Source organism: Sorex fumeus, unplaced genomic scaffold, assembly GCF_029834395.1.
Source record: "Sorex fumeus unplaced genomic scaffold, SorFum_2.1 ptg000086l, whole genome shotgun sequence".
Lineage (NCBI taxonomy): Eukaryota > Metazoa > Chordata > Mammalia > Eulipotyphla > Soricidae > Sorex > Sorex fumeus.
This window is the reverse complement of record NW_026606143.1, coordinates 38937661-38960456: the sequence shown is the minus strand read 5'-3', so window position 1 is coordinate 38960456 and position 22796 is coordinate 38937661. Positions and strand designations below refer to the sequence as shown.

Genomic DNA, 22796 nt, shown 5'->3' with positions numbered 1-22796 from the left:
TCGATTTCTTGGCCCCTCTCAGAGAGCCCGGCATGCTACTGAGAGTATCTCGCCCGCACGGCAGAGCCTGGCAAGCTACCCGTGATGTATTCGACATGCCAAACGCTGTAACAACAAAGTCTCCAATGGAGACGTTACTGGGCCCGCTCGAGCTAATCGATGAACAACGGGAGGACAGTGACAGTGACAGTGATTGGAAACTATGATGCACAAGTTTTCTGAAATTTCTTTTTTTTCTTTTTCTCATTGACTTATCATGAGATACAGTTATATAGTTTTCATGATTGAGTTTCAGTCATACAATGATTGAATACCCATCCCTCCACCAGGGCACATTTTCCACCACCAATGTCCCTAGCATCTCTCCACCTCACCCCACCCACTGCCTCTATGGCAGACAATTTCCCTCTTACTCTCTCTCTCCTTTTGGGAAATATGGTTTGCAATACAGATACTAAGAGGCCATCATGTTTGGTCCTTTATCTACTTTCGGCAAACATCTCCCATCCCATGTGATCCCTCCAGTCATCATTGACTTAGTGTCCCTTCTAAATCCTACCTGTCTTCTCCCCCAGCTCATGAGGCAGGCTTCCAACCATGGAGCAATTTTCCTGGCCCTTGTCTTTACTGTCTTTGGTGTTAGTCTCATATCATGTTATTTTTATTTCCACAAGTGAGGAATTTGATGTAGTCCTACTTATTATTGATTTTGCAGCAGATTTTTAAAAATCACTATAATTTCTAGTCATGAAGATCTTTCTTTATATTTACCTCCTGAAGGATTTATAGTTTTGGATACCAAGTATAGGTCTTTACCATTCTGGGTTAATCATTTATATAGTATAAGTATTCGACATTATTCTTTTGAACATTGTATATACAATTGATTTTAGTGTGTTAATGTTGAATTCTGCATCTGCACTGAATTGTTTAGTGTTATAAGATTTTTGCGTATGTAATCTTTAGACTTTTCCCATATAAATCCAATGTCATCTGCAAACAAAGAAGACTTTATATCTTCCTTCCCAATGTGAATGAATGTCTTTTAGTACTTTTTCTTAACACATTGATACTGGTGCTGCAATTTGTGTTACTTAAGCCATATCTAGTGTAAGCCATTGTTGGGACATGCCAGTGTGAATCTATAAATCACTCTGGTTGGACTTTTCTATGTTATGTCAAATAAATAGGCTAAGGTCATGCATCCTTAGTTTGTTCTCAATCTAATAGAAAAAGCTTAGTCTTTCTCTATTGCATATAATATTAGCTATAGAATTTTCATAAATGTAAATGTAAATGTGGGGCTGGAGCGATAGCATAGCGGTAGGGTGTTTGCTTTGCACACAGCCAACATGGCCAACCCGAGTTCGATTCCTCCACCCCTCTCGGAGAGCCCAGCAAGCTACCGAGAGTATCTTGCCCGCACGGCAGAGCCTGGCAAGCTCCCCATGACGTATTCGATATGCCAAACACAGTAACAACAAAGTCTCCAATGGAGACGTTACTGGGCCCGCTCGAGCAAATCGAGTAAATGTAATGCATGGCCTTATTATGCGGAGGTAGTTTCTTTCTATTCATACTATGTTGAATTTTTTTTTATCATGAAAGGGTGTTGTATTGAATCAAATGTTTTATCTGCATCAATCAAGATGACTGTGGAGGTTTTACCCTTCATTCTATTAATATGCTATTGTATGCTGATCAATTTCCATGTTGAAACTACTCTTACATTCCAAGAATAAACCCCACTTGGTCATGGTGCATAATACTTTTAATGTTCTGTTAAATTGTTTGCTATTATTATGTTGAAAAAATTTAGTATGGCTTTATGTTAACTAATGAGTTCTGTAATGATCCTGTTTCTAAGGTCACATTCTAAAGTAGCATGAATAAAATAGTCTTCTATTCCTAATAAGGCCACATTAGAACTTAAACATCTCAAATCCCTGGTATTTCCACCAAAGCACCCACATACTTGTTTTCTTTTATAAATTCTGCAGTCCCAAAGAATTGCTTTTCATCATTTATAGAGGTAATTGAAATGCAAACCACTTGTATCATTCTCTTGAACTTTTCTTTCCTCTAAAAACAAGTTGCTCTTATAGAGTTCACTTATAATTCAAGAAAATAAGGAAAATAAATTATTGGTATGTAGGTCATTTCCAGTTCTGCCTTGGTTAGAAAAGCAAGGATCAAGGCCTTGCTAGACCTTACATACTTCAATTAATCCTTAATATTATTTTCATATAGATGTTCATGTGCATTTTACCTCACTCTTTGTAATGTAGAAATAATAAACCACCAAGATCTGGCTTGAAGCTGAGTAAAATATCTGAATTTACTGCATCTTGGCTGACTCACTTGAGGCTTTTGAGAATCTTTTCCTGATCTCATTCTACCAGTTTCTTTCTTCACACAGACATGGGTTGTTTAGAAACTAACTTTATGTATTTAAGAGATTGTGTTTTTCTGCTAACCAGGTGATTTATATTATGTTGGTATGTTAATACATAATTTCACAAAACCATTCAAGTAATATGTAGGGTCTTCGACTGCCTTGTGATACTTTTTAGGAAATATCCCTAGTCTCCTCACTTCCCTCCTGGAATCTTGGAGTTCTGAAAAATTTCCTATACCTTCAAAGACCATCTTCATGCACCTCACCAATTGAGACCATTCAACTCAATATTTCAATGGGCTAGGAATACATTTTTCACTATGTGAACGTTCTCATACCTAAAATTAAGATTAAACCATAGTTCTGTGAGTAGAAGAGTGGCTTTTTAAACTAAGATGACACAAGTCACACATAATAGAGATGAATCACCTTGTTGTATTTGCCACACTTGACAGGATAAGATGCTTCTGAAAACTTAGACATCAACTTTTAGCATCTACCAATGTAAATCTATTTCCTTTTGGTTTGGGGTTACATCCAGAAGTTCTCCAGGGCCACTCCCTGCAGTGTTCAGGGATCCACACACTACAGGATACTGAACATAGAGCTCCCCCGTGCAAGACATGTGCCCTATCCCATTGAGCTTTCTCCTGGCCCATAACAATCTATTTCTTAAAAAATGTTCCCCTTAGCCAAGATAAGTACCAGGAGGTTTACTCCATGGCCTGGAGGCCACCACACATGCTAGGGGAAAAGGTAGCTCAGATAGAGAAGGGAGCAAGCACCAAATAAAGGGTGTTGGGAGGATCCTCCCAGGATGGGAGAAGCATGCTGAAAGTAAACTATAGACCGAACATGATTGCCACTCAAGGCCTCTTTTGCAAACCACAGCACCCAAAAGGAGAGAGAGAACAAAAGGGAATGCCCTGCCACAGAGGCAGGATGGGATGAGGGTTGGGGGGTGGGAGGGATACTGGGATTTGTGGTGGTGGAAAATGGGCACTGGTGGAGGGATGGGTACTTGATCATTGTATAATTGAAACCCAAGCACAAAAATTTGTAAGCTAAAAGTGTACCTCATGGTGTTTCACTAACAAAAATTTAAAAAAATATGTTCCCCTTCAGTAAATTAAAAGATAACAGGATAACTTTAACCCAAACATAAAGTTTTGTGGGAGGCTGTGTGGAGAGACAGTACAGGTCCTTGCCTTGCATGCATTGGATCCTGATTCAATTCCTGGCATCACATATGGTTCCCTGAGTACAAGCATGTGTTATCCCTGAGCACAGAGCCAAGAGTAAGCACCAAGCACTGCTGGGTGTACTTCAAGCATCCCTCAACCCATGAAAGATTTTCTTATGAACAAAAAAGCACTTTCTAAAATCAGGATGTTCTTTCAAAGCAGCAATAAAAATAAATGGTTTTGAAGGATACGTAGCAAAGGAAAATGGGCAACAGAGCAGAAAAGGAATTTATGGGGAAGAAGGGGTAGACAAAGAGAAGGAATAAAATTTATAAATAATGAAACTGTGATACAAAAGTGTGTCGTGATGTGGGGAGCACCTGCAATTGACTGACACAGAATTTGTGACCTCTCTTATATTTAGTCTCATTCTGATCTTTATACAAATCTTGAAAAATGAGGGCAACAGAAGCTCAGAGAATTAGTAAAATAAGCTGTATGAAGCTCTGTTCAGAACCAAAAATGTATCTTTTATCTACTATTCAGCATTCTTCCCATTACAGTGTCCTCTTTTCATCTGTTTTAACACAGAAACGCATCAGTGAAAAAGAATTTTAAATAAGAAATATATTGAACACATCCTGGTTTACTTTAAATGTTCATATATGATGTTCTTGGGTGACTTGGACTGACAGTAAAGTGTAACTTCTAAGCATAATTGCTTTCAAGAGTTTAAATACAATTTCTCTGCAAGACTTCCAACAGACCTAAGCCCACAGTTTTATTTATTCAACCATAGTTCATATTTTTCCATTTGGGGGCCATACCTAGTGATGCTCTGTGTTTACTCCTGGATCTATGCTCAGGAATCACTCCATGTGGTGCTAGGAGGACCATATGGGCTGCTCAGAATCGAACCCAGGTTAGCTGCATACTATGCAAATGCCCTACTTACTGTGCTATCTCTACGATCCCATTACCCTAACTCTTTTAAAATTTTTATTTATATTATATATACACTGTGATTTACAAAGTTGTTCATCATACAGTTGTTTCAGGTAATTAGTGTTCCAACTTCCAGTATGACCTTCCCTTCACCAATGTCCCTAGTTTCCCTCCTAACCCTAAACTGCCTCCTTAGGCACAAAACAAGTTTACTTTATATTGCTTGCTCCCACAAAACTTAAAGGAATGGCAAATAGAGCACTATTCACAATAGTCAGAATCTAGAAATAACCCGAGTACCCGAGAAAAGATGACTGATTAAAGAAACTATGGTATGTCTACAATGCAGAATGCGATGCAGCTATTGGGAAAAGTGAAGTTATGAAATTTTCTTATAAATTGATGGGCACAGAGAATATCATGCTGAGTGAAATGTGTCAAATGTAGAGGGATACACATAGAATTATTAGACTCATTTGTGGTATATAAAAAAAACATAATATATGAGACCAATGCCCAAGGGCAGTAGAAACAAGGGCCAGGAGGATTGGTCCACAGTTAGACGCCTGCCTCAAGTGTTGGGGGAGAAGGCAGTTGGAATAGAGAAGGGACCACCATAACAAAGATAGTTGGAAATGATCACTCTGGATAAGAATGATGTGCTGAAATCAGGTAAAGGAACAAACATGATAACCTCTCAGTATTTGTATTGTGTTGCAAACCATAATGCCGCAAAGGGGATGGGGAGAGGGAGAGAGATGGAGGAGGGAGGAAAAGAGAAAAAGGGAGGAAGAGAGAGGGAGAGGGAGAGAGGGAGATAGGGAGGGAGAGAGGGAAGGAGGGAGGGAGGTAGGGAGAGAGAGAAAGTTCCATAGAGACAGTCTGGGGCAGTGCGGCTGGAGGGAAGCTGGGGACATTGGTGGTGGAAAATGTACTCTGGTGAAGGGATGGATGTTGGAACACTGTATGACTGAAACCCAATCATGATCAGTGTTGTAACTCTGTATCTTATGGTGATTCAATTAAAACAATTAAAAAATAAGAAATGGAAAACAGAATGACAATAAAATAAATCGGTAAAAGCCAGTTTGTGATTGCTATATAATTTTAACCTATGTAAATAAGGAAACCGAAACCATTTCAAACAACATAATAAAATGGCTATTGTCATTTACATACGTTTTCAACTCTGGAATCAAATATATATTGCATTACATTTTATTTTGTGCTTGGATATGATTATAGTAATCATCATGTGCTACCTGTCATTAATTAAACTTTTTAAAAACTACCCTAACAACCTAACAACCCTAACTACCTAACTATCCTCACAGGTAGAACAGGTAGTTCCTCTTCACAGGAAACAGAATACCAACCAGAGCTCTATTTCTAAGAAAAAGAAAACACAGAACAAGTTTTGTGGTTTTTTCTTTTAAAACAGTGCTATATAAATTATGAAGACTAGATCGTAAGGTCCCCTGAGAGTCAACTTTTCAAAAGGAAACATTTTGTTCTTCATCCCATACCATAAACTAACCCTCAAAAAAAGATAAACATGAATTGAACTTTAGAGTTTAAAATTTTCCAGTAACCTGAATCTCAGAGTATTGAATAAAGAAAACCAGAAACACAGTATTTTATGATTTCATTTCCAAAAAGTTTGAAAAGACTAGTTAAAACTAATCTGTGCTGTTTTGAGTCAGCCTTGTGGTAACCCTTGGGGGGGGGGACTGAATGACGGGGAGGGGTCACAAGAGAACTCTGAGAGGTGGATAATCAGTTTCTCCATATGGGTGCTATTTACACAACTATATTCAGCTTGAAAAAATTCATCAGACTTCCACATATAACTTGCACATTTTTTTCTTAAGTACAATTCAATTTTTAAAATTACTTGAATATTTCCTGCAAACTTTAAACAGGATACTGCCAAATTATAAGATTTCAAGAGACAAAGAATGTTTGACTCCAGAAGTATGCGTTATGATAAGAAAGTGAAGTAGTGAAGTCTGGCTCCTGCTGGCGTTGGGGCTGAGTGGCCTTAGAAGATTTGATGGGCACAGAGCCATATAAACAGGAAGAATCACTCTCCATTCCAGACTTCCAAATCGGTGCCAATATGTAGCCGAAGAAAACTTTATAGGACTAAAGCAACAGGAATTCCTAGGTGGCATATAATATATAACATTATAATAGATAAAAAAAATATCAGAACCTGGTTCATTTTAGGGCCATGTTCCTATAATTCAACTGATTGTTTGCCTCTTCTGGGCTTAAATTAAATGGAAATGGTTTTAGAAAAAGTTGATATAAACCAACCTTATATTGACAAAATAATTTTTTTGAGTTTTTTGTTTTCGCTTTTTGCATCATATCCTATGATGGTCAGGGGTTACTCTTGACTCTATACTCAGGAATTATTACTGGTGGTGCTCGGGGGACCATATGGAATGCCAGGGATTGAACCCAGGTCGGCTGCATGAAAGGCAAATGCCCTCCCCTCTGGACTATAGCTCCAGCCCCAATGTTTAGAGTTTTACTCACTTATATAATAAACAATTTAAAAGTAGGCCCTTTAAATCTCACTCACTGATTACTCTTCATAACTTTAGCAGATACTTAAAATCATGGGAGTTTTGAGCAGTTGTATAATTTAAGACACATATCTTATCTACCTTAAAAAATAAACAAACTAAAAACAAACTAAAAACAAACTTAAAAAATAAACAAACTAAAATCCAGTTATCAAATATTTCAATATACCAATATGTGTTTTTTAATAAAGCATTACAAGGCCAGAGAGATTATGCAGAGGTTAAAATCTTTGCCTTGTAGGTGGCCAAACCTGATTTGGTCCCCAGCAATACATATAGTCCCCTGAACAATGCTAATAGTGATCCCTGAGCACTGCTAGATATGGTCCAAACACCTCCCTTCACTACAAAAAGAGAACATTACAACAGTTGTCTGTGGTCTAATAAAAATTGTACTTTCAAAGTAGCAATGAGTGGCACTGTAGCACTGTCCTCCTGTTGTTCATTGATTTGCTCGAGCGGGTCCAGTAATGTCTCCATCGTGAGACTTGTTACTGTGTTTGGCATATTGAATATGCCACGGGTAGCTTGCCAGGCTTTGCCGTGTGGGCAAGATACTCTCGGTAGCTTGCTGGGCTCTCCTAGTGGGGCGGAGGAATTGAACTTGGCTCGGCCTGGCCGGCTGCGCGCAAGGCAAACGCCCTACCTGCTATGCTATCGCTCCAGCCCAGCAATGAGTATAAATCAAATTTTGAGGTATCTGCAACAAAGGTACCATGATAAGAAAATATCTGATTGCTGTTAGTGGCAAAGTTATAGGTATTATCCTAAAAAAAAAAAAAAAACACCAAAACCAGGGGGCAATTAAAAGACTAAGGGCATTTATTTGGAATACAATTAAGGGCATTTATTTGGAACACAATAATTGTAATTCATGTAGAAATCAAGAAAATTCTCAGAAGAGGGTCAAAATGAGGGGGGTTTGATGGGATGAAAAGAGGAAGGTAAAGAAATGGTTAAAGAACAGAAACTGAGTCTCTATGGAAGGCAGTATGTAGAGTCTCAAAAAAAAGTAAGACTACACCTTCCATAAAACCCAGCAATCCTATTTCTTTAAATTTTTTAATTGAATTACTTTGATAGACCCTTACAAACAGCAATCTCATTTCTTGGCATCCATTATAAATACAAAAAGATTAGTTCTAAAGGATATATGCATTCCTTTGTTCTTTGCAGTGCTTAGCACAATAGCCAGGATACAAAAACAACCAAAATGTCCAACAACAGATGAATGGATAAAGAAATTGTGGTATAAATATATACAATGCAATACAACATGGCTGTAAGAAATGATGAAATGACACATTCCACAGAAATATGACCGAAACAGAAGGGGATCAATTTCAGCAAAATAAGTCAAAAGAACAAGTAATACTTTTCTTTTTATAAAACTTTGTTGAAACAAGATAGTTTTTTTTTAGCTTTGTTAACATTTATTTTTTGTTGTTTTTTGTTTATTATGGGCTGGAGCGATAGCACAACGGTAGGGCGTTCGCCTTACAAGTGGCCAACATGGCCTACCCGAGTTCAATTCCTCCGCCCCTCTCGGAGAGCCCGGCAAGCTACCGAGAGTATTCGATATGCCAAACACAGTAACAACAAAGTCTCCAATGGAGACGTTACTGGGCCCGCTCGAGCAAATCGACGATCAACGGGAGGGCCTTTACCTTTACCTTTTACCTTTTGTTTTATTAGTGAAACACCATGAGGTACAGTTGTAGACTTACAAGTTGTGCTTGGGTTTCAGTTATATAATGATCGAGTACCCATCCCACCACATGTGCCCATTCTCCACCCCCACCAATCCTAGTATCCCTCCCACCCCCCATCCCCCATTCCACAAAACAAGATCGTTTTTGTTGAAACATATTTAGAAATATGTGAGGAGAGACAAAGGGAGAAGTAAATATTCTAGAGAGAACACAGGCTTTTCCAAAGTAGAAAAAGGCAAAGAAATATGAAGACAAGCAAGCAAGATATGTGTTCAAGAGAAAACATGGACTTGAAGATCAAACCCAGATAATCTCTTTCATATATGGAATATATAGAGCTCAAACAAGGGACTAGACGATACCCAACAATAACAAACCCTTGGTCTTGGATTACAAAATCAATTAACATATAATGGGGGGAGCAGGCAGAGGGGAGAAAGAAATCAGACTAGAGGTGACATAGGGACACGTGGCAATGGTGTGGAATACTTTTGTACATTAATACCATAAACATAACATTACTGTAAAAACCTAAAATATAATAGAAAAGAAAAGCAGGCAAGCAGAAGGAAGGGAGGAGTTGAGTCATGTTAACGGGCTCAAACTAGACTTGGCTATAAACATTTACTGATGTCGTAGAAAGGAAACGGATTCTATTCCCTAGATGGAAGTTCATAAACATCAAATAATTGTTTGCTTCTTGGTCGCTTCTGGCACAATCAGACAATCTTTGGTCCAATTGACAGAGCTATACAATTTCTCTGTGATGGTTCCCTGGCTAGCTCCATTTTAAAAGGGCTTCACAGATGTCAACTCTTTGCCCAGATATTGCTAAAACTACAAGTGGTTTCAAGCACAGTGGTTATATTAACTTTTAGAACATGCATTTTGACTTGTCTTTTCAAAAATTTTGTTGTCTATTATTACTATATTGAAATATTATAATGAAGAAACACAAATACATATATGTCATTTAGGTGACAATATTTTCCTATATAGATGCTCTTCATGTATAGTTTCTGGCTAACAACCCCACAAGCTCTTAAAATTTCCTGAGTTATTAAAGCAACGGAGCCAGCCATATATTGTCATAATATTTGCTTTCTTATCCTCAGTTTCTAAAATCACTGCAGATCCATAATGGTGAAATGAGTATCTTGTTATTCAGAATAAGTCCATTTTATCATCATTGGGTTTATGTTAATAAAGGTGACTTTTGGAAGGCACCCTGGAATGTGGGATGCTAAATGCCAGGTAAGCCAACAGGGAATCAAGGGGTTGAAGTTTCAGTCTTGCCCCAATTTCCAGGGAGGGAAAAGGAAAAGAAGTTGACTGAATCACCAATGGTGAATGCTTTCACTAATCTTGACTATGCCATGAAACCTCATTAAATCCACCAAGAATACTTTCATGTATCACTATGCCAGACCCAAACTTAAGGAGGGAACAAAAACTCTTGTCTGGGAATTCTTCCTGTATCATCTCTTTATTGACTACTGATTTGCACCCGTTAATATATGTATATGTGTATATATATGTATATATGTGTGTATATGTATATATGTGTGTATATATTTTTTAATAAACCAGTGGTCTAGTAAGTAAAAGGTGTGGGTCTGAGTTCTGTGAGCCATTCTAGCAAATCAATACAGTTCAAGGAGGAACTGCGCAACCTGTGATTTATAGTCAGTTGTCAGAAGTATAGGTAACAGCCATTTTGAGTTGGAAATAACCTATGAAATCTGGTGCTGTCTGTAGGTATGGGAGGGTAGGGAAAGGCTGGGGGGAGAGGGAAGGAGGGAGGGAGGGAGGAAGGGAGAGAGAGAGAGAGGAGAGAGAGAGAAAGAGAGAGAGAGCAACACATTCAGAAACAACCCCAATTGTACATGTGTCTATGAAAGTATGAAAGTAAGACTTGTCTCTGGTCTCCAGACCCTATCATCTTTCTAGTCCCCAAATCTTGCGTGTTCCTTCATTGTCTGCTGGCGAAACCAATCAGTAAATGAGATGTTTAATCCTGGAAAATAGTAAAACAACTTTATTTCTGGGGACAATGTAAAATTATGTCTTTTAGGAAGAAAGTTGAGAGCTACAAGTCCATAGGAACATGCAGCCAAAAGGAATAAATTCTACTAAGTATAAAATATATATCAAACATCATATTACTCAGGCACGAGAAGAACATTTCATTTATCTTCATGATAAAGAAAGGTGAAATGGTCTCAAAGTCTGACTTCATTTAATCTGTCCATTAAATGTAGGTTCAACGGTACCTTATGAAAATTCCAAGGTATTAGAAAGAGGGATAGCTTAGAAAAGACAAACAATTGTGCTCAAGAACACTGATAATTTTCTCTGTTCTCTCTGAAATATTCTTGAGACTTAAAATTTAATGTGGATAGTAATAACTTCAACATGTTCATTTTTCTCACAAATTCTACCTTCTTTAAATACACATACAAATGCATATCAGGGTCTGAACACTGTCAAACAAATTCATGGTCAGAAACAAGAGTTTAAGGTTAAAGGAAGGGGAAAAAATAGTTCTCTGTCAATGTCATATTTCCAAATATTTGAAATCCCTAATAAATAGCAACCTTAAGATTTAGATCTAGCTTGTACTATAACTGAATATGGATTTGTAGTTGTATGGGAGAGATTAGTCTCCAGCAGACAGGAATAGTCTTTGAAAAATATTCAAATGCAGAGTAACATTTTATATGCTAGGTTAATGTATGTCAATGTCCTATCACTGAAGGGAACAAAGATGGTCCAACAGGGTTCTGGGAAAAGCCACATTTCTGATTATGCACTAATCTTCCTACTCACTCCATATTTAAATATGTTTTTCCTTGTATTTATTCAAGTTTGAAAATTCCAGGCATAGAGAAAAAATTAGGAGAGCTATATCTTATTTTTAAAGATGATAAAGTGACAGAAAAAAGGTACCATCTAAGTTATTAACTTCATTGTATCCTAGCAGATATACAACACATTTATTTGCTGGAATAAAAAGGGACCTCATGTACTAGCCAGAGAAGTGACAGAGATGAACCGCTCTAATAATTTTCTTTGGCCCCATTTAGAAATGGGGGTATGTGTGTAATTATCTTCACAGTTCAGCTTTAAAAAACGGGCAAGAGGTGCCATATATTCCATATATGCCAATATAGAAAGCAAAGATATCTTCAAACCTGTTCTCCATTCTTCTATGAAAGTGACAGTCATAGTGCATGAATCCTCCTTTCAGGTAAGACCATCCTTCATTGTTCTCCCCATTGTCTACTTTAGGCTGGAGCGGTAGCACAGCAGGTAGGGCATTTGCCTTTCACACAGCCGACCCAGGTTCGATTCCTCTGTCCCTCTCGGAGAGCTCGGCAAGCTACCGAGAGTATCCCGCCCACATGGCAGAGCCTAGCAAGCTCCCCATGGTGTATTCAATTAGCCAAAAACAGTAACAAGTCTCACAGTGGAGACGTTACTGGTGCTCCCTTGAACAATTGGAGGACAGTACTACAGTGCTATTGTCTACCTCCATTGAAGCAGGGGCTTCATGGATCATAGGTTTTGTTTGTTTAATGGTAAACATCAAAGTCAGGTCTTTAAAACTCATCAGCCAACAAACATACAGAATCACGATCAAACACTTTAAAATAGTCCTCCCATGAAACCAAGGATTAAGAAACCTGTCAAGAGTCACCTGGTGAATTGCCTGACTTCAAGGTAGACATTTTAACAGTTCTGTCAAAAAACGAGACACGTTTTTTTCCCTTCTATTTCCCCCATATGTTGTGTTTAGGGCTTACTGGCATAATGTCCTTCTCCTCCATTATAGTCTACACTCTATGCATTCCACAAAGCTCTGGAATATATTGTGCTCATATAACGTACATTTTCAACCAAGAAAACTTAATCAATGCAGAAAATTACTCACTGTAGTTTCTTCATTATTTTCTATATATTTTATTGAACCACCATAAGATACATTTACCAAGCTTTCATATTTGAGTTTCAGTCATACAATGACAGAACACCCATCCCTCCACCAGTGCACATTCTCCATTCTTTAAAGAAGTTTCCTTCGCTTAAGAGTAAAACGTGATATTATATGGAAGTAAGATTTAATTACAGGTATCCTTTTAACATAGCAGCAGTAGGGTATTTGCCTTGCACGCGGGTGACCAGGCCGATCTGGGTTCGATTTTTCCGCCCCTCTCGGAGAGCCCAGCAAGCTACCCAGTGTATCTTGCCCACACAGCCTGGCAAGCTCCCTGTGGTGTATTACGATTTGCCAAACACAGTAACAACAAGTTTCACAATGGAGACATTACTGGGCCCGCTCAAGCAAATGGATGAACAACAGGAGGACAGTGACAGTGGCAGTGATCCTTTTAAAAATCCACATAATAAGCAACCCATATTACAACATGTTTTCACTAACCAAAAGAAATCTGGAGACAATTTTCACTTGGGCTAGGGGTGTTGGGCCACATCTCGTAGTGCTCGAGGCTTACTCATGGCTCTGTGCTCAGCCATCAGTGCTCAGGGATCATGCGAGGTACCTGGGATTGACAAACCTGGGTCAGCCATATGCGAAGCACCTTACCCACTATACTATCTTTCTGGCTCAGGAGTTTCACTTTTATAACAAAAGACAAAACTACATTCAGCAAGCGGTTTACAGTAGCTATTCTAGATTCCAATGTCCTGAAACAGCCAGAGTGGCCGAGCAAAGCTCCTTTCCCAGGCACTACTTTATACAGGCTGTGTATTTATCACTACATTTCAAATTTTGCTATATATCATATACAGTAAAAACAGAAACATACTCTCTCTCTATATATATATGTAAAACTTTATCTTTTATGTACTGTAGCACTGTCATCCCGTTGTTCACCGATTTGCTCAAGCGGGCACCAGTAACGTCTCCATTGTGAGACTTGCTGTTACTGTTTTGGGCATATCAAATACGCCATGGGGAGCTTGCCAGGCTCTGAGGTGCAGACGGGATACTCTTGGTAGCTTGCCGGGCTCTCTGAGAGGGACGGAGGAATTGAACCCAGGTCGGCCGTGTACAAGGCAAATGCCCTACCAGCTATGCTATCGCTCCAGCCCTTTTATGTACTATTTTGTAAAATTTGATTAGGTTAGTTTTTAGGTCTGAGAGTAATAAACACTTTTCATATAAAGTAATGGTAACTGTTCATTTATGTCATTTTGTCTTACTAAAGGTTTCCAAGAAATGCTTTACTTTCTGATAGTGGGGGGGGGGGCTATATTTAGACAAATGGTCTCCTCTTGTTTTACTCAAGAATTGTCAAGACATCACCAATGCCTATGAAGTAAAACCTAACCTTATTAGCATGGGCTAAACAGAATCTTCTTACTCATCCTTTCCACCCACTCCCATTACATGTTACACGCCAGCAATATTCAAGAATAGCATTCGGAAAATGTCATGCTCTCCCCTCTTGGAATCTTCACACATACCATTTTCCAAAATGACTTCCCTGATTTGTGTGCTTGGGAAACTACTATCCTTCAAGTCTTAGAATTCTTAGCTCAAAGTCTTCACAACCTATTGCTCCCAGGCCAACAAATCCTCTCCTTCCCCATGCTCCAGACACTTCCTGCGTCTTCCTGCATCTGTGTCTATCTGCAAAGGGTCTCAGTCTTGGCTGTACATTCAGGGTCCATTATATCAGAATCTGGTAAGGAGAGCCAGACACCAGCATTCTTTTGTTGTTGCTGTTGTTGTGTACCCACACATAACCCCAGACATCAGAGGCACATCCGCTGGCGGTTCTCAGGGCTTACTCCTGGCTCAGTGCTCAAAGATCACTGTTGGTGGGCTCAGAGAATGATATGGAAGCCAGGAATTGGACACAGGTTGGCCACGTGCAAGGTAAATGTCCTACTGGCTGTTCTACCTCTCCAGTCCCCAGCAGTCTTTTGTGTTTGGTTTGAGGGTCACATCTGGTGCTGTTCAAGGGCTGACTCCTGGCTCTGCACTCAGGGATTATTCCTGATGAGCTTGGGGGACTATATGAGATGTTGGGGAATGAAACCTGGGTTGGCCACATGCAAGGCAAGTCCCTTAGCCACTATACTATCACTCCATCCCCTACGTTCAGTATTTTTTTAATTCCCCAAGTGATTCCAATGTTTGAGGGCTACTGTTTTCTCCTCAGCAAACTGAAGACTCTAGATACAAATGAGCTAGGGTTAGATAATTTTCTTCAAAATGTTTCTCAATCCTTAAAACATATTGTTTTTGCTTTTTGGGTCACACCCAGCGATGCTCAGGGGTTCCTCCTAGCTCTGCACTCAGGAATTACTCCTGGCGGTGCTGGGGGACCATATGGGATGCCAGAGATCGAATCTAGGTCAGCCGCATGCAAGGCAGAAGCCCTACACGCTGTACTATCACTCCAGCCCCCCTAAAACATTTTTAAAAACAATTTTGGAAATGGGGCAAAACTACTTAAAACATTAACCTTTTCAAATTTTCACCAGTTAAGTTTAATTTTTATATTTCTAAATATAGTCATCTTTTGCAAGCTACCCAGATCACTTCCTAATGAAGGAGGATCTATCTCACCCAAACTACTATTTTCCATGTGGTTTGACACAGTGTATTCATTTAGCATACTCAGAAAAAAATTCAAAGAAACAAAATTAGCCAGTTCGTTCTGCTGAAAAGCTATCACCACCTGGAGGTAATGTATGCACCAGTGGCCAGCAGAGTGCTCTATCCTAGCTGAATGCTCAGTAGAGGTGGTTGTTATCAGGCTTCCTCTTTCAGGAAAAGCTGCTTCATTAACTCACCTCACACAAAGACATCTGAAATGGGCACTACAAAGGAAACAAGATGACTTTCCAAACGCTTCCTTTCATTTATGTTCAGTTCCTGAGATTTCCTGATCTCATTCATCATAAACAGAGAGGTGTTTGCAGTACTAAAAAAGGATATGCTGGAAACCAAGGCACACTTAGCTCATACTAAAAGCCTGTTTTCTGAGACCCTTCTTTTTTAACCCCGCCAATCTTTGGAATCTACATTTTTTTCCCAAAAGCTTCGGATTGATTCTTTCCCAAGGCTAGCCAGGTACTTTTAGGTTTTTACTTTTCGGTTTAATCGCACAACTCCATCCCTACATGGTCTCTGCTGTCTGATCTTGTGACCTTTCTAAGTCATTCAATAACAAGCACGTTTACTTCCTCCATCTGACTTGCTTAGATTGCCTTCGACAAGAATTAAACAGGAATGTTATATATGCCTTAGCATATCTTAGTATCCACTGCAAATCAACTCCTCTGATTTTCTAGGTGTGAATTAAAGTGACAGTTCTACATGTTATAATGACAGCAAAATTTGAGTTGGATGCAAATCTCACACAAAAGTACTTTGACTTTTATCCGACTCATGATTTGCTTGACAAACCATCATGTTTTCAAACCCTTGGCTTCAAGCGTTAGTAAGCACCTGGCATTACTTTTGTAAGGTATGTCTTTTGTAACATGGGTTTTCATTATTATGAACATAACTCTTCCTTATAGACTTGCAGGATTGTTAGAGGAGATGGAGAAGATCAGACTTTCTTTGAACTGCCATATGACCCAACAATTCCACTTTTGGGCATCCACCCCCAGAACATAAAAAAATATTCTTTAGAAAGGACACATACACACCATTATTCATTGCTCCACTCAGTACAAGAGCTAAGATATGGAATCAACCTAGGTGTCAGATTATGAGATGCGGTACACATACACAATGGAATACTATGCAGCTGCAAGGAATGATAAATCATACAATTTGCTGCAACGTGGTTGGAACTGGAAGATATGCTGAGTGAAGCCAGAAGAAAGACAAACACATGATGATCTCAAATGGAGCAATAGCACAGTGGGTAGGGTGTTTGCCTTGCAAGTGGCCAACATGGCCGACCCAAGTTCGATCCTCCACCCCTCTCGGAGAGCCTGGCTACCTAGAATATCTCGCCTGCATGGCAAAGCCTGGAAAGCTCCCCATGACATATTCGATATGCCAAACACAATAACAAGTGTCACAATGGAGACGTTACTGGGCCCGCTCGAGCAAATCGATGAACAATGGGAGGACAGTGACAATGACAGAACTGGATGAGGAAATGTACTGTGGAGGGATGGGTATTTGATCATTGTATAACTGAAACCCAAGCACAAAAATTCGTAAGTCTATAACTGTACCTCATGGTGTTTCACTAATGGGAAAAAAAGAGGGATGCCTAGATTACCCTTGACTCCAGTCAAGGAGAGGAGAAAAACAGAGAAGGAAAATAATCAAGGGGTGATAGAAGATAATGGGAAATAAATGGTGAACAGGCTTCAGGGCTTCAGTTATATTGGTGACCTGGGTGAGAGGTAGAGCCATACATCCAAAATATATACTCGACAAAGATGAAAACATTGGATCTGAACTGCAACCACTGGAACTTTGTAAAGTACCTATCAAGTTGACAAGTGGGGATCAGACAAGGTTTGGGGTGGGGAGGAAAACTGGGAACATTGGAGGAGGGAAGTTGACATTGGTGGTGGGATTGAAATATTATGTCTAAGTCTCAATTCTCAATAACTTTGTACATCACTGTCCTCCCATTGTTCATTGATTTGCCCCAGCGGGCCCAGTAATGTCTCCATTGTGACAATTGTTGCTGTGTTTGGCATATCGAATATGTCACGGGGAGCTTGCCAGGCTCTGCCGTGCGGGCGAGATACTCTCAGTAGCTTGCCGGGCTCTCCGAGAGGGGCGGAGGAATCGAACTCGGGTTCGGCCATGTTGACGGCATGCAAGGCAAATGCCCTACCGCTGTACTGTCACTCTAGCCCCAACTTCGTACATCACAGTTTTTAATTTAAAAAATGAAAAAAATATATACACAGAGCACAAGGAAAAAAAAAACCCCAGACTTTCTTCACATAAAAAGCCTAGCTGTTGAAGAAATCCCTCACATCTTTCTATTGGGTACCCACACTTATTAACTATCTCAACTTTTAGGTGTAGTCATGTGATGGCCTCTTGCCAATATTATTCAGTCAGAAATAAAATTGGTGGCTCTGGGCACGGACTATTTCACATCCTCCAAGCAACATCTTCCATATTACTTTGTATTAACCTCCAATCCTGGAAGCCACATGTTGAAAACGAGAGCCACAAAATGGAAGAAACCCTGTTACCCCAAGGAAAAATGGACAAAATGGAAGAAACTGAGTTATCAGAATTACCATTTAGCTGCTGTCCACCAGACTGTTGCCCATTCATCAGAAACTCTTTTGGTTTGGCTTTTTTTCCCCTCTCGTTTTGGTTATTGGGCCATACCAAATATGCTAGGGGCTGTTCTTGGCTCTGGTCGGGAGCTGCTGTGTTGGTGCCATGACTGAATCCAGGATTCCTACATGCAAACCTTGAGGTTATCTTCCTGGATGCAAAGGAAGGTTATTTATTTATTTATTTTACCAAATCACCTTGAGCTACATTTACAAAACTTTCATGTTTGAGTTTCAATCATACAATGATCAAACACCCATCCCTCCACCAGTGCACATTCTTCACCACCAATTTCCCCAAATACCCCCTCTTTCCAACATTCCCCCTGCCTCCTTGCAAAGGAAGTTTTTATGTATAGGTGGTGAAACCTCCTAAGCAGTGCTCAGATGATCTGAGAGCCACTGCCAGCCAAACTTGGTCAACTCAGCTGAAAGTTCAGTGCTTGGGTTCAAAGATGCAGTAACTCTCTGGCCCTGCCTACTGAGGACCAGCTTGGGGGTGTGAGGGACCCACCTGATTCAAGAACCTATGGGGTGCTGGGAGCCAAACTCTGTGTTAGTTCCCTGGCCCTGCAAGTTTTTATTTGAATTAAATTAACATTTTCATGGTGCTGGGAATGAACCCAGGACCCTATGGGATTCTGGGAATCGAACCCGGGTCGGTCGCATGGAAGGCAAATGCCCTCCCTGCTGTGCTATCGCTCCAACCCCTGAGCTTTAATTTTTTAGTATTTGTATTTTGTATCTTCTAGCACAGATTTATGTTAAATATTAACGATTTATAGTGTATTTTTAAAAATAAGGTAAATAAAGTGCTTACCCCAATAAAAATACCATTCCATAATTGGTCACTATTTGGAAAATACTCCTTACTGGCACATTAATGTCACCTGCAAACTTCTTTCAGAAAGCAATCCAACAGCTAATTAGTGTGGGAGATAAGGCGCTTGTCTTAGCCTGCCACAGATCTTGCTCAATCCCGGGTACCACAAATGCCCCCCCCCCCCCCCCCCGGCGCAGAACCAGGAGTAGCCCCCAGCACAGTGAGGAGGAATCTGCAATCCTCCGTGTTCAAGTTAATTACAAATGGCATAAACATCCCTTTAAAATGGAGAAACCTCGCAGTCTCTGTACCCAAATAACTGCCAAACCGGTGTCAGCTGAGAACGATCAGTATCATCATCATCATCAATATTTGGAAATTCTCTCTTCCCCCAAAGTCGTAAGCAGATTTTAATCAGACCAATAAAAAAAATAAACCAGACACTCCCAAACAAGTCAGACTACAACTGCCCCGTATCAGCAACTGTATCACTAGCCTAAAATCAGCTCGGCTGAGGAACTCTCCCAATTAAAGGCGACCTTCAGCGCAATTCAGAGCTTTGGACAAAACCTGGAATGCTGGGAGCACTGGTTACAGAGAACACAACTATTTGCACGAAATGGCAAAGTGCCATGGCTACAGCTGAGTAGCTGACACGTACCACACTCCAGACACAACAGATTCCAAGTCCCCATGCAGTCCGGATTCTGCAAGCTCCTGTGCACCTCGAGGGACATCCGTGAACCTCACAAGTGAAGGGCGGGGCACTGAATGCTTAAGGTAACCTTTGTGCGCCTGCGCAAACCCATCTCCTCGTCTTGACGTCATCACTTCGAAGCGATGGGATGTTCTGGAGCTGAAGAAATGACTTAAAAAATTAAAGCTGAGGATGGTGGTGGAGCAATAGCAGAGCGGGTAGGGTGTTTGCCTTGCACCCGGCTGACCGGGGTTTGATTCCCAGCATCCCATAAGGTCCCCCAAGCACCGCCAGGAGTAATTCCTCAGTGCAAAGCCAGGAGTAACCCCTGAGCACTGCTGAGTGTGGCCCCCAAAAAGAAAAAAAATTAAAGCTGGGAAGGAGAAGTAATATAGTAGGTAAAGTGCACACAGCCAACCCCGCTTGGATCTCTGGCATTTTCTTGGCAACGTCTCCCCGAGTCTCACGTGTTTGGATAGGATGGATCTGTTGAAGGAAGGGAAGGAGAGTTGCTCATTATGTTTAGAGCCGATGGGGCACTCCAGAGTTTTACCAGAGGGGTCCATACTTGGAGGATTGGAATTCAGGGGCTGGAGAGATAATCCAGTGGAGGTGGGGGTGCGTTTGCCTGACACGTGCCTGACCCAGTTTCGATTCCAGGATCCCAGAGGGTCCCCCGAGAACTGCCCAGGAGTGATTCCTGAGTGCAGTGCCAAGAATAACCTCTGAGTATTCCCGGGGTTGATGGCTCCCAAACAAAAACAAACAAAAAGATGGGAATTCCAAGTCTAAAGGCCTTTATCCGACCCAAGAACTATGTAGTAGCAGCCTGAAATTTAGAAATGAACCACACCTGTCAATTCGCATAGGTTATCCTGGGCCTGCACTCAGGAATTACTCCTGCCGGTGCTCGGGAGACCGTGTGGGATGCTGGGGATCGAATCCGGGTCGACCAAGTGCCAGGCAAACGCCCTAGCCCTACCCGCAGTATTATATATAGCTCCGGCCCTGAGGCTAAGTTTTTGATATAAGGGAAAAGTTTCATTTCCCAACAAGAAAACTTTACTGTAGTTAAAGCAAACTAACGAACACCTGGAAAGGAACTAGTATTTTCTATTTTGCTTTTTTTTAAAATTTTTATTAGTGAGGTACACCATGAGGTACAGTTGTGGACATTACAAGTTTTTGTGCTTGGGTTTCAGTTCTACAATGATCGAGTACCCATCCCTCCACCAGTGCCCATTCGCCACCACTAATGATCCCAGTACCCCTCCCACCCCTCCACCCCCCCATCCCATCCCACCTCTGTGTCAGGGCATTCCCTGTAGTTCTCTCTTGAAGGTACCAAGTGCTACAGCAGGGATAGATTGTCCAGAGTACAAGATCTTAGGCAAAACGGCTTAGATAACATTTTAAAGGGGAGGACTCCATCGTTTATAACTCAGTTCCTATCCAGTCCCTAAGTGAAAAATCAGAAAAAAATAATTCTCATGTACCTACATGGTCCTCGGAGTCTACCCTGTGGGAGAGCCCAGAAATAGACCCAAAAGACGAGAGATTCAGCAAAACCTAGAGACTTTTATTATTGTTTTTAGATTGGGAGTTACAACCAGCAGAGTGAGGGCCACTTCCACTCTGTGCTGGGAAGGGATCCTTCCTGTGGGTGTCTGGAGTTGAGTTACCCAAGAATCTAGATTTGGGCAGTGTCTTACTCTGGTACAAGCCCCAGTGGCAAGTTGAAAAATGAATTTAGGAAGTCCATGGTGATGAGAAATGCGGTTTCAGATCATTGAAACCACATTTGCTCCATTTACTAGATATACTCCATTTTGTTTCTTTAAAAAAATATTTTTAAAAGTGGCCTGGAGAGATAGTACAGCGAATAGGGCACTTGTCATGCAAGCAGCTGGCTTGTCTTAGATATCCGGCCTCCCATATGGTCCACTGAGCCCCGCCAGGAGCTATCCCTGAGTGCAGAACCAGGAATAAGCCCTGAGCACCGCCAAGTGAAGTCCAAAAACAAAACACACACAAAAATCCTTTAGTAAGCTACTTGGTCCATTACAAAATCATTCATGTGGTAACATTTGCACTCGAACTGTATCAGAGTAACCGGAGTTGCTACGGAGCACTCTTCTATTTGCTAAATTTGCAAATTGTGCTCTGGCTGTCTTTACAGAATATCTTGGTTCCTGGGAAACACTCAACAGTCTGGGTCATTGAGTCAAAGGGTTTGATTGGCAAGTGGGAGCTGGGCTGCAGCACCTGCACCTTTTGGTCTCTCAGGACCATCACAGTAAACACAGACTCAGCAGTAGCCATGGGGAGTGTGAAGTGGAGAGAGAAAGGTCAACAATTGAAAGCTGGTGTAGCTGGGACAAGGTTATCTGGGAGTTCACTGCATTATTCTTTCACGTTTCCTGTACATCTGAAATCATTTCCAAAGAAAATGCTTTAGGCACGTTTTCCAAATGTGGGGTTAAGATAGCATTAATATAATGTGCAAGTCATTTTCTTGCTTTAGTTAGGGGCAGAAACCAATTTTAGTGGGCTAATGGGAGAGACTTTTCAAATAGGAGGGGGTTGGTGCTTTTGGCCTTGAAATGCAAATATTTTTCTTGCAGAGACCAGAGTGATTGCTTTATTAGTTCTAGCCCTCAATAGTTGCTTAACTTTATTCTTTACACCTGAAACTGAAGGCAACCGATTGTGTAAACACATTACATGCCATTACCGAAAATCGAAACCTGGCCTTTTTCTGACTGCCCAGCAAATATCTAAATTACCTGCTGTTCAGAAGGGGAGAAAACTTGTTTTGAGGAAAAATACAGGAAAAGGTTGCCTATCAAGATAGGAATTTTTGTGATTAAAGTGCTTACAAAACAAATGAAGGACATTTTGAAATATATAGCTGATTCTATTAGCTCAGCACCATGATCCTCACTTTAAAAATATTTCATCAAGCTTTTAGTCATAGGCACATGTCAATTCTAAGTTTGGCAATTATATATTTTATGCATTAACATTATTTTGGAAGCACTTTCCTTGACTTTACATTTTATCAAAAATGTAATAAACATGTTGCTGTCCATTGTATTAATATAATACATACTTTATTTTAAAATGTCTATTAG

The 22796-nt window shown here is 40.4% G+C and overlaps 1 pseudogene; it reads right to left on the bottom strand.

The window, feature by feature from the left end:
- LOC130039299 (60 kDa heat shock protein, mitochondrial-like) overlaps positions 1-19793 on the bottom strand; it is a 40840-nt pseudogene extending 21047 nt beyond the window's left edge.
- Between the last annotated feature and the right edge of the window lie 3003 nt (positions 19794-22796).